At 44.9% G+C, this 10,963-nt stretch overlaps 1 protein-coding gene across 32 annotated transcripts in view; it reads right to left on the bottom strand.

Annotated features, from left to right (window-relative positions):
• Nucleotides 1-3,689: 3,689 nt before the first annotated feature.
• Nucleotides 3,690-10,963, bottom strand: part of LOC120892322 (uncharacterized) — a 207,817-nt gene continuing 200,543 nt past the window's right edge. For 28 of the 32 annotated variants that reach the window (XR_013425871.1, XR_013425868.1, XR_013425877.1 and 25 more), the window contains 2 exons: nucleotides 5,985-9,268; nucleotides 3,690-4,862 (listed from right to left, as the gene is read on the bottom strand). The gene's annotated coding sequence lies outside the window, so the exon portion shown is untranslated. The remainder of the gene's footprint in view (nucleotides 4,863-5,984; nucleotides 9,269-10,963) is intronic. The other 4 variants (XR_013425884.1, XR_013425885.1, XM_078021547.1 and 1 more) reach the window with 1 other exon arrangement.

Here is a 10,963-nt window from a genome sequence, read left to right as displayed (position 1 = left end):
ATCACGGCCTGTGGGTCTTCCTGCACTTCCTCTGGGAACAGTGGAGGGAACAGCTGCTGAGAATGCATTTAAGGCATCCCCCAGAGTCCGGCTGAGGGGTTCAGCAGGGCAGGCTGGGAGGGAATGCTACCCTCTGTGCACAGTCCTTTCTCTTTATGTGGAAACCAGAGAAACCCAGCTGTGTGCTCACAAAATCGAGTTTTATCCATATTTGGGTTGCTTTCTTTGAATTTTGGTTATCAAGATTCTCCCATTTTTAAATTTATTTTTTGACAATACTAGGCCTCCTACTGTTCCTACAGTGTAAGATATGTCACCTTTCACCAGTCCAATCCAACGCAGACACCTACAGACCCAGAGATCCACTCAGCATTCACTCTTTGGAGGTTCCAGTTGTCATGGGTCTTGGCTTTTCCTGGATGGAAGGGCACCCTGCCAGGTTTAGCTGTGAGGTTTCAAGCTCAAGCTTCCCATAACCCACTAAGCAGCCCTGCATGCTCCTCCATGCTCAGCTATTATGAACTGTCCCCGCTCCTCACTGGTGGAGTTCTGGGCTTGCTTCTGAACTGGGCAAAATATCAGTGAGTGGGGACCTGGAGGAGTGAGGTTGGAGGGAGCCTCACCTGGGACTGTTGTCCCAAGTGGGTGCTCCTTGGGCCCCTTGCATTGCCCATGGCCTTTTCTGGGTCCACTGGACCTTCAGTAATCAGTGAAGGCCGCTGGGTGAGGTTGTGGCAGTGCTCGTCTCTCCTGGTGGGAGAATTCCTGGCATGGTATCCTTCTGAACCCAGTTCGAGGTGCTGCCCAGTAGGCTGCATTGGGAATCAGGGTCCTGGAAGTAATGGAATCACCTGATGGGCCAGTGCAGCACAGACTTGCAGTGACAAAGTTGGAGTTGGGTTGCCAAGAACATGGTCCTGGGGCTCAGTCTATAGGTCCTTCCTCATGCCACACAGCTGAGTTGGCACTTATCTTGAACTTTCCTCTGGAGTGGCCAGAACCAGAAGCTCCTCCACTTCCCGAGTGTCACGAAATCATAGTGCTTTTGAGAAAATGGCTGGAAGATGGGTTTATGTCCCCCACCATGGGCCTCCCCACAGGCTTTCAGGCTGGGAAATTCTCAGTTTCCTCTTTCTGTCACCATTTCCTGCTGCATAGGGAGGAAAAATGGACACCCTCCTAGATCTTGCCTGCCTCTGGAGTCAGGGTACTGACTGCATTGATGGACAGGGTGACCAAATGTGGGCCACAGCTGAGTGGTCCTGGAGTCTGAGGTTGGACAAACTCTTTATTTTCTACTAACAAAGTTTAACACAGTCTTTATTTCTTGTTTTACTTCTTATTAAATCAGCAATTCATGCTTGGGGTAGATCAGATAGAAAGTACAGATTGCTAAGATTCCTTGGAATGTGGCCTTGGGTTTGAGTCTATGGATAGTGTTGTGTGCCAGTGTTGTTCAGTCATTTAAAAGGAATACACATTGTGGTGGTCTCAAACATACACCTGTAGGATGAACTTGCAAATATACTAAGCCACATGAAGGCCTCACTGTGGTTTGTCAAGATCATCCTGATTCACAAGGACCCGTCTTTCCCTCGCCTTAGAGGGAACAGACCCCAAGTCCTGGAAACTGCCTTTAAGACTCCAAATTTGTTTTGGAGAGGGTAAAAAAACATCAATGTTGGAGAGGACTATGATGAGTTTTAGTTAAAAATTGATTTCTAAATGTGGAATCAGAATAAAGTAATACATGTATAATATAAGCATATATCATTGTTTCTAAATTGTCATGTTAAATTTCATAAATATCTATTAGATCTCCTAAAAAGTTGATATCATCAGGAAAAAAACTCCATTTTTATCCTCTTCCTGGGAAATATTTTCTATTCCCACACTGAAATTTTTTCTTAAACTTGGTTTCAGCTTTTATTTTGACACCTGTGTTTGTATATTCAGTTTTTTAAAATCGAGGATTACTTGCATATATCATCTAATCACCTGTTTTTAATTCAATGTAATCATACACACACACACACACACACACACACACACACACACAGGCACATTGATCAGGAGTCATTACCATCCTTTTTCTTTATGAGGCAGCAGAAGCACAGAGAAGATAAAGAATATGCCCAAGACTCCACAGTGCATTTCCTACTGAATGTTTTGTGTCTCCTCCAAATTCATGTTGAAGCCCTAATGCCAATATGATGGCATGAGAAGTGGGGCCATTGGGAGGTAATCAGATTTCGATAGGCCGGTGGGGGGTGGGGGAGGGAGGCGCGGGGCATGTCTCCCAAGATGAGATTAGTTTTCTCAGAATTTCAAAAAGAGACCAGGGCTTACTTGCTCTCCACCAATTGAGAATACAGTGAGAGGCAGCCAGCTATGAGCAAAAAGAGGGCTCTTTCCAAGAATTCAATCTATCAGTACCTTGACCATGAACTTCCCACCCTCCCAAATGGGGAGAAATAAATGTTTCTTAAGCTTATTTTGTTGTAGCAGCTAGAACTGACTAGGACAGTCAGTGAAAGGACTTTGTGAATATTCAATGAAATAATGTATGCAAAGTGGTCTATGAATATAAGCTATTGCATTATCACCTTCATCATCATTACCATTTTTCCTAACCAAATGGCATAGGAGCTATTTTTCACACCTAATTCAATTCCAAAAGAAGCCACTGATATTTCTCCAGCCGAAAGAGGTTATGACTGCTCCAGATGAGTTACTACCTAGATTTTCAGGTTGTTTGTGGCCATTTTATGGATCTACATAGACCTTTGGCTGCTCTGTAAATGAGTTTTCTGGCCCATCATGAGATTTATACCCCTGTGCCATCAATAGCATCCCCTTTTAGGGTGTCCAATTATGACCAGTCATTTACATCTTGAGCCATTCTGAAATCCATGTGGATTTTCTCTTCTTCAGAGGTCTATAAAAACATGAATGACAGGTGATGTCACTGAACAACAAAGATGGGAGAGGACAGCTTGAAGAGCATGGAGAGGAGCCAAGCAATCAGAGAAAAAATAACACTAAGAGTGGAGGAGGCCAACCTCTGTCCAGAGGGCTCTGGGAAGAGCCAGCCTGATTTCCTTCTGGGACCTGCTCTTGGGCACTGGCCTGGGCAGGCACCAAGAGGTGGTTTCACCAGACTGAGGTTCTGATGGACTTGGTGTCTGGTGCAAAACTTTAATTCAACTGTTAGCTCTAAAAACAGGAAAGCATATTTCTAATCAATAAAATTTTCCCTTTTTGACAATATTATGGTACAAAATTCTGATGTCTTTTTCAGATTTAAAAATGTAATAATAAAATATAATATTATTACAGCATAATATTTAAAATAACACAAAATGCAAGCATGGCTTTAGATTTCTCACAAAACATATTTTCCCCCAGATTAAATTTTTATTCAAATATGTCATTTATATATCTTTATGGAGTATATCATGGCAACTCAATAGACGTATACAAGTTTTATCATGCAACTTTGATATTACATCCAGGAAGTCCCTATAATGAAACCTGAAATTAGATTCATTGTGGTGAATTACTTTTCCTAGAATTCATACTGTGACAGAGTCTGAGAGACTGTCTCTTCAGGCCCTTCGAGAATTAGGACATTCTAGCATTTCAAGCAGGCATTGATGCAGGAAAGATGAGTCTGGACACCTGAGGAATTTGGAGGAAGCAGATTTATTTAAGCTGCAGCAACCCAGAGGGGATAACACCAAACAAGCTCTGGAGCCCAGGTCTGGAAATTCTCTAACATTGCAGTGGGTGGTTACACAGCACAATGTTTAATATAACTTAACTTTGTTCCACATTCATAGGTTGGACAGAGGTTTCACAATGTTTTACACAGAAAACAGAAATTTTCGCACATCAAAAAACTTGATTGGAGACTATTTTCTTTTGGGATGTAGATGAGCACAATACCTTTATTTTTATGTGGTGCTGAGAATTGAACAAGGGGCCTCACATGTGCGAGGCAAGTGCTCTATCACTGAGCCACAACCCCAGCCCTGCAGGCCTAACTCTTACAAGAAAGAGAAACCTGGCCTTTACAACAAAAAGGAGCTCAAAGCACAATGAGTGCTCTGGAAATTTTGTTGACTTCTTAAAATAATCTCTTCTTGATTAGGAGAGAGACGTGTGTGTTACAATTAAGGTGGGAGTCTTTTGGAAACTATAGCATTACCCCCTTTGATGCTCATTATTTAATCCTCTAAGTCAAAGGGCATTATTATCTTCTTGGCTTAAAGCTTTATATAATGTAATATCATAGTTGTTGTTTCTCTTTTTATAAAAAGGAAACCTGCTTCTATTGTAGAACCACTAGTTTTAATGAAAAGAGGAAACAAACATGGAAGCAATACACAAGTTCAGAGCACAACCCATGCTATGTCAATTAAGCTTTTGAATCCACCAAGAAAAGGAAACCATCCTCCAAATAGTGAGCTTGGATCTCAACTGCAATGCCCTTTCAGGATTGAACTGGTACATGCGTTTGTTTTCTGATGTTATTAACTATGTGTTTGATTGTTATCAGTCCTAGAGTCAAGACAAAACAAAGGACTCTGTATATGACAGAAGTAAGGGGTGACAGTAGAAGAGCTGTCTTAAAGAGTGAAACAGTCCATTTTCCTTTTGGTTAGTATATCTTTCACCTTGTACATCCAACCCAGAGTGGCTGAAGCAGGGCTGATGTCTCCTCAAGCTTTGGGCACATTCAGGCTAGTCAGCTTCCAGAGTGACTTGAGCAGGGTTGGTGTCCTTCGGATCTTTGAGTTTCTCTGGTGTTTCCTTCTTCCTGATGCTCAGCTTAAGGGGTACAAATTAAGGAGGGAAAGCTGCAAAAGAATGTACGTAAGAATAAGAGATTTTATTTTCAGGAGGTTCCAAAGCAGGCTAAAAGGAACAAAGTTTTGCATTGTGTACATCTCTGCATATGTACATACATGCATTGACATATTTGGTGACACTCTAAAAATTAGGGTAAGGGATTGTAGATAGTGCTCTATGTAAGGGTGTGACAAGAGGTGGGGGATATCCCAGGAGGCTTGAACTATGTAGATTTAACTCTTTAAACAAATTTGAAAACAGCCTATAATTTCACAAGCCTGACCCAACATCGGCCTATGATCTTCCAATATATTATTATTTCATCTAAAAAATGAAGTAAATTCAACCGCCTGCTCACAGGTCAGTTGCCTTCCAAAGGTGCACCTCTAAGTGGGTTGACTTTAATCTCAGAATATATTTCTGCATGGAAATCATGTCAAATGCCTTCCTGGCTCCCAAAGTTTAGGTACTGCTCAACAGCTTAATTTTACCCCTGGCTTATCCTCCTCACCCAACTTTACTTTACTAGATGCAAACCCAAGGTTGTACCTAGTTCTGCACCCTGGTCAAGGTCACCCAGTTAAGAGGGATTTATATCCAGCTCTACCCAATCTGAAGTCTTTACTTCTCCTCAAACCACCCCTTAGCCAGACAAACTTGCTTACTTATATTTTTCCTTTCTTGATAATCTCTTGGAAGAAGCCAGTGTTAGGCTAAATTTGGTAGAACTAGGAGGGTATTTTCCCAATAGGCTATTTTTCCTACAAGTCCAGGTATGGCCAGTCTGGCTGTCCCCAGCCTGCCGCAATGTACTGGGGCCTCACTCCACTGCCCAGAGACCCTGTGCCCAGATGACCCTATGTCCAGGACACAGAGTCTCCTCAGGGAAGAGCGGAGGAGTAGGAGAAGGAGACACCATGGAAAGTTCAGGAGAAAGGACCAGAAGGTTCTTCCAGGGCTAGACTTCCAGAGCAGCCAAAGATCCCTCTCTATCTTGCCCTACAGGATCAGGTCTAGACCTTGCCAGCAGCTCCCAGGCTCTAACCCCACCCTCTCACCAGTGAGCTGGACCCACCTAGTCCCACCCACTGCCTGCTGTGAGGACTGCAGCCTTTATTTAGAGTGCTCACTTGTTTATTTGGATGAGTCCCCTGAGTTAGAGCCACAACTCCTCTAGGGTCCTGAGGACTGGTGTCTGGTCCTGGGGTGACAAAAGGCAGGCAGCATGCAGTGGAACTTGGTGAGGTGACTGTAACGGAGAATGATCAGTTTCCCAGCTCTTATACATCTTGAGCAGAGAAGCATCCTTGGGGTCAATTCACTGCAATGGCACCATCATGAAATGGTGGCATATGGTGGCAAGAGCAGCATCCAGCTGTTGTGGGCATAGGGCATCAGGCGTCAAAAGTCAGGAGTTGAGTATTGGTGTGAGGTGGGGGCGAATGTGGCGGTGTCAGCATGCAGCTCTGATTTAGGAGTTCCTTGCTTCCTACTCATGGTGGCGGTGATGGTGGAAGAATCCAGAAACAGTGGTTGTAACAACAGATGCTTCGAGCCATGAGTGTTTTCATCTGCCATAGTGACAAGGGTTTGGCTGCAGTTGCAATGAAGTTGGCCCCAGTACTGAGTGTCACTGTCTAGTATCCATGTTAAAGTCTGGTGGCAGCAGGGTGGAGCTCCAGAGTCTGGCAGGGGCGGAAGCAACATACAGCTGCATCAGGGGTCTAGCCTCAGTATAGAGGTCGGCAACCAGGTGTGGGGAAAAGTACAATGACATTGGGGCCTTGGTGGGCACTGTTGGAGTCCATCTGGAGTTTGGAAGTTTCAGTGATGCATAATGGTGGTGGCACCATAAGAGTCCAGAAGCAGGGGCAGCAACAACAGCCAGTGTCCAGCAGTGAGTATCTTCATCCTGCAGAAGTAACAGTGGTCCAGGTGAAGGACAGGGAAGGTGGCATCCAGTGGCAATGTGGGGTGTCTGGTTGGCCGCAGCGAAGAGCTCCAGGCTGGCATGGCAGCAAGGGCATGGGATAGGGGGTGTCAGAGTGATAAAGTAACTAGTAGATGGGATGTCCTCTGTGGTGGAGGCTCCTGGCCCTGGTCTTGCGCCTGGTCGACTGGCCTGCTCAGGAAGAAGAATGCGGGAGGTGGTGGTACCCAGGCAGATGCCCAGGACCTTATGCTTCTTACAGCTGCCATGTCTCACTCTAGCCATGAGCCCACTCCTCAGTTGCCTTTGCCACCACTGCCATAACTGAACTTCAGACACCAATACCTCCAAGCACAACACATCTTCATCGAATAGCTTAGCAAGACCTTCTAGATAACTTGCAAGAGCTTCTACATCAGCACTTGTTTTTTGCCTTGCACTTTTATTTTATGCAGAGGGGCTTCTTGGCAAAAACATAATGGACCAAACTCTGGCAGTTGCAATGAAGTTGGCCCCACTACTGAGTGTCACTGTCTAGTATCCATGTTAAAGTCTGGTGGCAGTAGGGTGGAGCTCCAGAGTCTGGCAGGTGCAGGAGCAACATGCAGATGCATCAGGCGTCCAGCCTCAGTATACGGGTTGGGCACCAGTTGTGGTGTAAAGTACAATGACATTGGGGCCTTGGTGGGCATTGTTGGAGTCCATCTGGAGTTTGGAAATTTGAGTGCTGCAAAATGGTGGTGGCACCATAAGAGTTCAGAAGCAAGAGCAGCAACAACAGACAGTGTCCAGCAGTGAGCATCTTCATCATGCAGAAGTAACTGGGGTCCAGCTGAGGACAGTGAAAGTGGCATCCAGTGGCCATGTGGGGAGTCTGGTTGGCTGCAGCGAAGAGTTCTAGGCTGGCATGGCAGCAAGGGCATGGGATAGTGGGTGTCAGAGTGATAAGGTAACCAGTAGCTGGGATATCCTCTGTGGTGGAGGCTCCAGACCCTTGTCTTGTGCCTGGTCGACTGGCCTGGTCAGGAAGAAGAATGCGGGAGGCAGTGGTACCCAGGCAGCTGCCCAGGACCTTATGCTTCCCACAGCTGCCATGTCTCGCTCTGTCCATGAGCCCACTGTGTGTCTGCTCACCCCATCGCCTGATATAGCCTCTCTACTGAGGAACTAGGTTGTCTGCTAGGTTGGGGCGGTTTTGAGAGAGAACCTCACCATCCCCAGCCAATTCCTGAGTGGACTGTGGGTGCAGAAAGCAGAGGTTCTTGGACATTTTCACCCCAAAAGTGCATTTCTGTGGCTGGGGATGGCAGAAGACCAAGACAGAGAACTCGTTGCCCTAAGACTCTCACTGCCACCTGTGTTCTCCACCTTGTCCCACCAAAGGGATGCACTTGGAGGGTGAGGATTTTCTAGGCCCCCCCACCTCCAACCTCTGCATTCTGCTACCCCAGCCCAGAGGAGATGTAGCTGGGGAGGGTGAGTGCCTTCTACCAAGGCTGCCCCAGCTGGCAGCAGTCCTACTCATCCCTCAGAGGCTGCAACTCAGGGAGGGGCAGGGTGAACTCAAGGATTAGGTGAGCAGCCTTGTGGACTCAAGGCCAATGCCAGGCATTGCTGGAATGGGCAGCATGAGGTCCTCAGCAGGTGTCTGGGTACCACCGGCTCCTTCACCCTGCTTTGTGGGCAGGCAGGCCCTACAAGGAGCAATACCAGTTGCCTGGAGGAGCCACTGCAGAGGCCATCACAGCCTCCAGTCACCCTCTGACTCTGAGGCCTGCTGTCCCAAGCTGTCACCATCAGTGCTAACAGAGCTCTACACTGAAGCCACTGGAGTCGCCACAGGGCCACTAGTGATGCCGCAGCCACCATCACTGCACTGGGACCAGACTCCTGCCACTGCCAGAGGATGAGAATGCAACTCTCTGGATGCCTGGCTTCACGTTGCCACCTAAAGACTCCTCAGTTTCCTTTGCCACCACTGCCATAACTGAATTTTAGACACCAATACCTCCAAGCACAACACATCTTCATTGAATAGCTTAGCAAGACCTTCTAGATAACTTGCCAGGGCTTCTACATCAGCACTTGTTTTTTGCCTTGCACTTTTATTTTATGCAGAGGGGCTTCTTGGCAAAAACATAATGGACCAAACTCTGGCAGTTGCAATGAAGTTGGCCCCACTACTGAGTGTCACTGTCTAGTATCCATGTTAAAGTCTGGTGGCAGTAGGGTGGAGCTCCAGAGTCTGGCAGGTGCAGGAGCAACATGCAGATGCATCAGGGGTCCAGCCTCAGTATAGGGGTTGGGCACCAGGTTTGGTGTAAAGTACAATGACATTGGGGCCTTGGTTGGCATTGTTGGAGTTCATCTGGAGTTTGGAAGTTTGAGTGCTGCACAATGGTTGTGGCACCATAAGAGTTCAGAAGCAGGGGCAGAAACAACAGCCAGTCTCCAGCAGTGAGCATCTTCATCCTGCAGAAGTAACTGGGGTCAAACAGATTAAATTTAGCTGGTCATAGACAAATCTATAAATTGCTTTCCAAGTCTCCAGATTTCAGCATCCAGTACAATATGTCCTCATCCAGCACAGAAACTGGATTCTTTCCATTGGCGTTTTGTTTTTATACGCAGAATTTTAAAAACTGAAATATAAACTCACAAGCCATCTTTTGCATTCTAAATTTGACTACACACCATCTCCTTTTACAAATTAGGGGGTGTGCTTTCTAAATGGAAATCTGTAATTTAGAAATAGAATCTTTGAAAACAGTGTCAAGTTTAAAAAAAAAATCTAAGACAAATATCAGGTGTTGATGGCTGAGGTTGAATAGTCCTTAATTGCAAGTGGCAAGTGCAGAAGAGTAGATCAGTTTAACTCAAGCCACTCCAAGCTCAATGCAACAACAGAGATGAATTTGTGTACTACGGCCCTCCTACTTCTATTTGAAAAATATTTTGCTTTCTACACAAATAATTCTAAAAGAAAAAAGTAAAGACAGAAATAATATTTTTTTTCAAATATAGTCCTCCCAATTGGCAACTTGATCTCATTCCTATCCATTTTGTTTAGGACTTAATTCCTTTAAGTACTACAATTCATGCTGAATCAATAAAATCTCCCTATCCACTGGTTCCTACCTTTACAACAAATTTGAACATATCCAGATCTCCTCTTCAGCTTAAAAAAGTAAAATTATTTCCAACAATGATTTTCAATAATATCTCTTGAAAAATAGTCTATTCTTTGTGTCTCCATATCTACTCATTCTTTAACCCATTACTCATTCATTCATTCATTCATTCATCTATCCACTTGCTAATTCAACAAATATTTATTATGGCCTATATATAAAGCATTATATTAAATTCTGTTGAAGTATGTATATATATGTATATATAATATGTATATATTATGCATATGTATATATAAATTATCATGTTCCATGTTTATCCTATCATCTGCTTGCCACACAAAAGTTATTCCATAAAACTAAACCATTATAATTTTTGAATTTGGTAACATATCATTTTTTTCCATAGGTTTGCGTGTTTTAAGACTGTTTGAGGCTATGCTTTAACTTCTATTACTGATATTTCAGACATCAGGAAAGAATATACTTTGAAAGGGACTACTGCTTTTGTCTGTCCTTACAGCTAACTGGAAGACTAGAGGAGAGGCTAAACAGTAGACAGGAAGTCAGATGGAGGTGATTGAAAGTAGGGGATAGAATAAGATAGAACAGACAAAACCATGGGTGCTTTGTTCCCCAGGACATATCTGGAGATACTTGTGGGAGGCCATCCTGGCATGTGATTTGAGTTACCTCCCTGGCTTGGCGAGATGCACTTAGGCACATCTTGTGTCCAGAGTTTTCCCCACCCTTCTCAGGTCCGAGGGCTTGTCCGTGCAGAGGCATGTCTGGCCACTACCCCAAAGACTCAATTGTCGCTCCTGACCTTGGGACGCTGCCCCACTTTCATTGGATGGGATTTTCCCCAGAATTTTTTGTTCCCCAATAAAAGTCCACTCCCTGGCATGTTCTCTCGTTCTCTCTCTCTCTCTCTCTCTCTCTCTCTCTCTCTCTCTCTCTCTCTCTCTCGCTAGCCTCTTCAGTAAACCTCGCTACCATAATAGGTGGCTGGAGGCTCGAGCTAGGGGGAGCCATCCTGGAACTGGTA

Source organism: Ictidomys tridecemlineatus, chromosome 9, assembly GCF_052094955.1.
Source record: "Ictidomys tridecemlineatus isolate mIctTri1 chromosome 9, mIctTri1.hap1, whole genome shotgun sequence".
Classification (NCBI taxonomy): Eukaryota; Metazoa; Chordata; class Mammalia; order Rodentia; family Sciuridae; genus Ictidomys; species Ictidomys tridecemlineatus.
The sequence above is the reverse complement of the archived record's forward strand: the minus strand, read 5'-3'. Positions and strand labels throughout refer to the sequence as shown.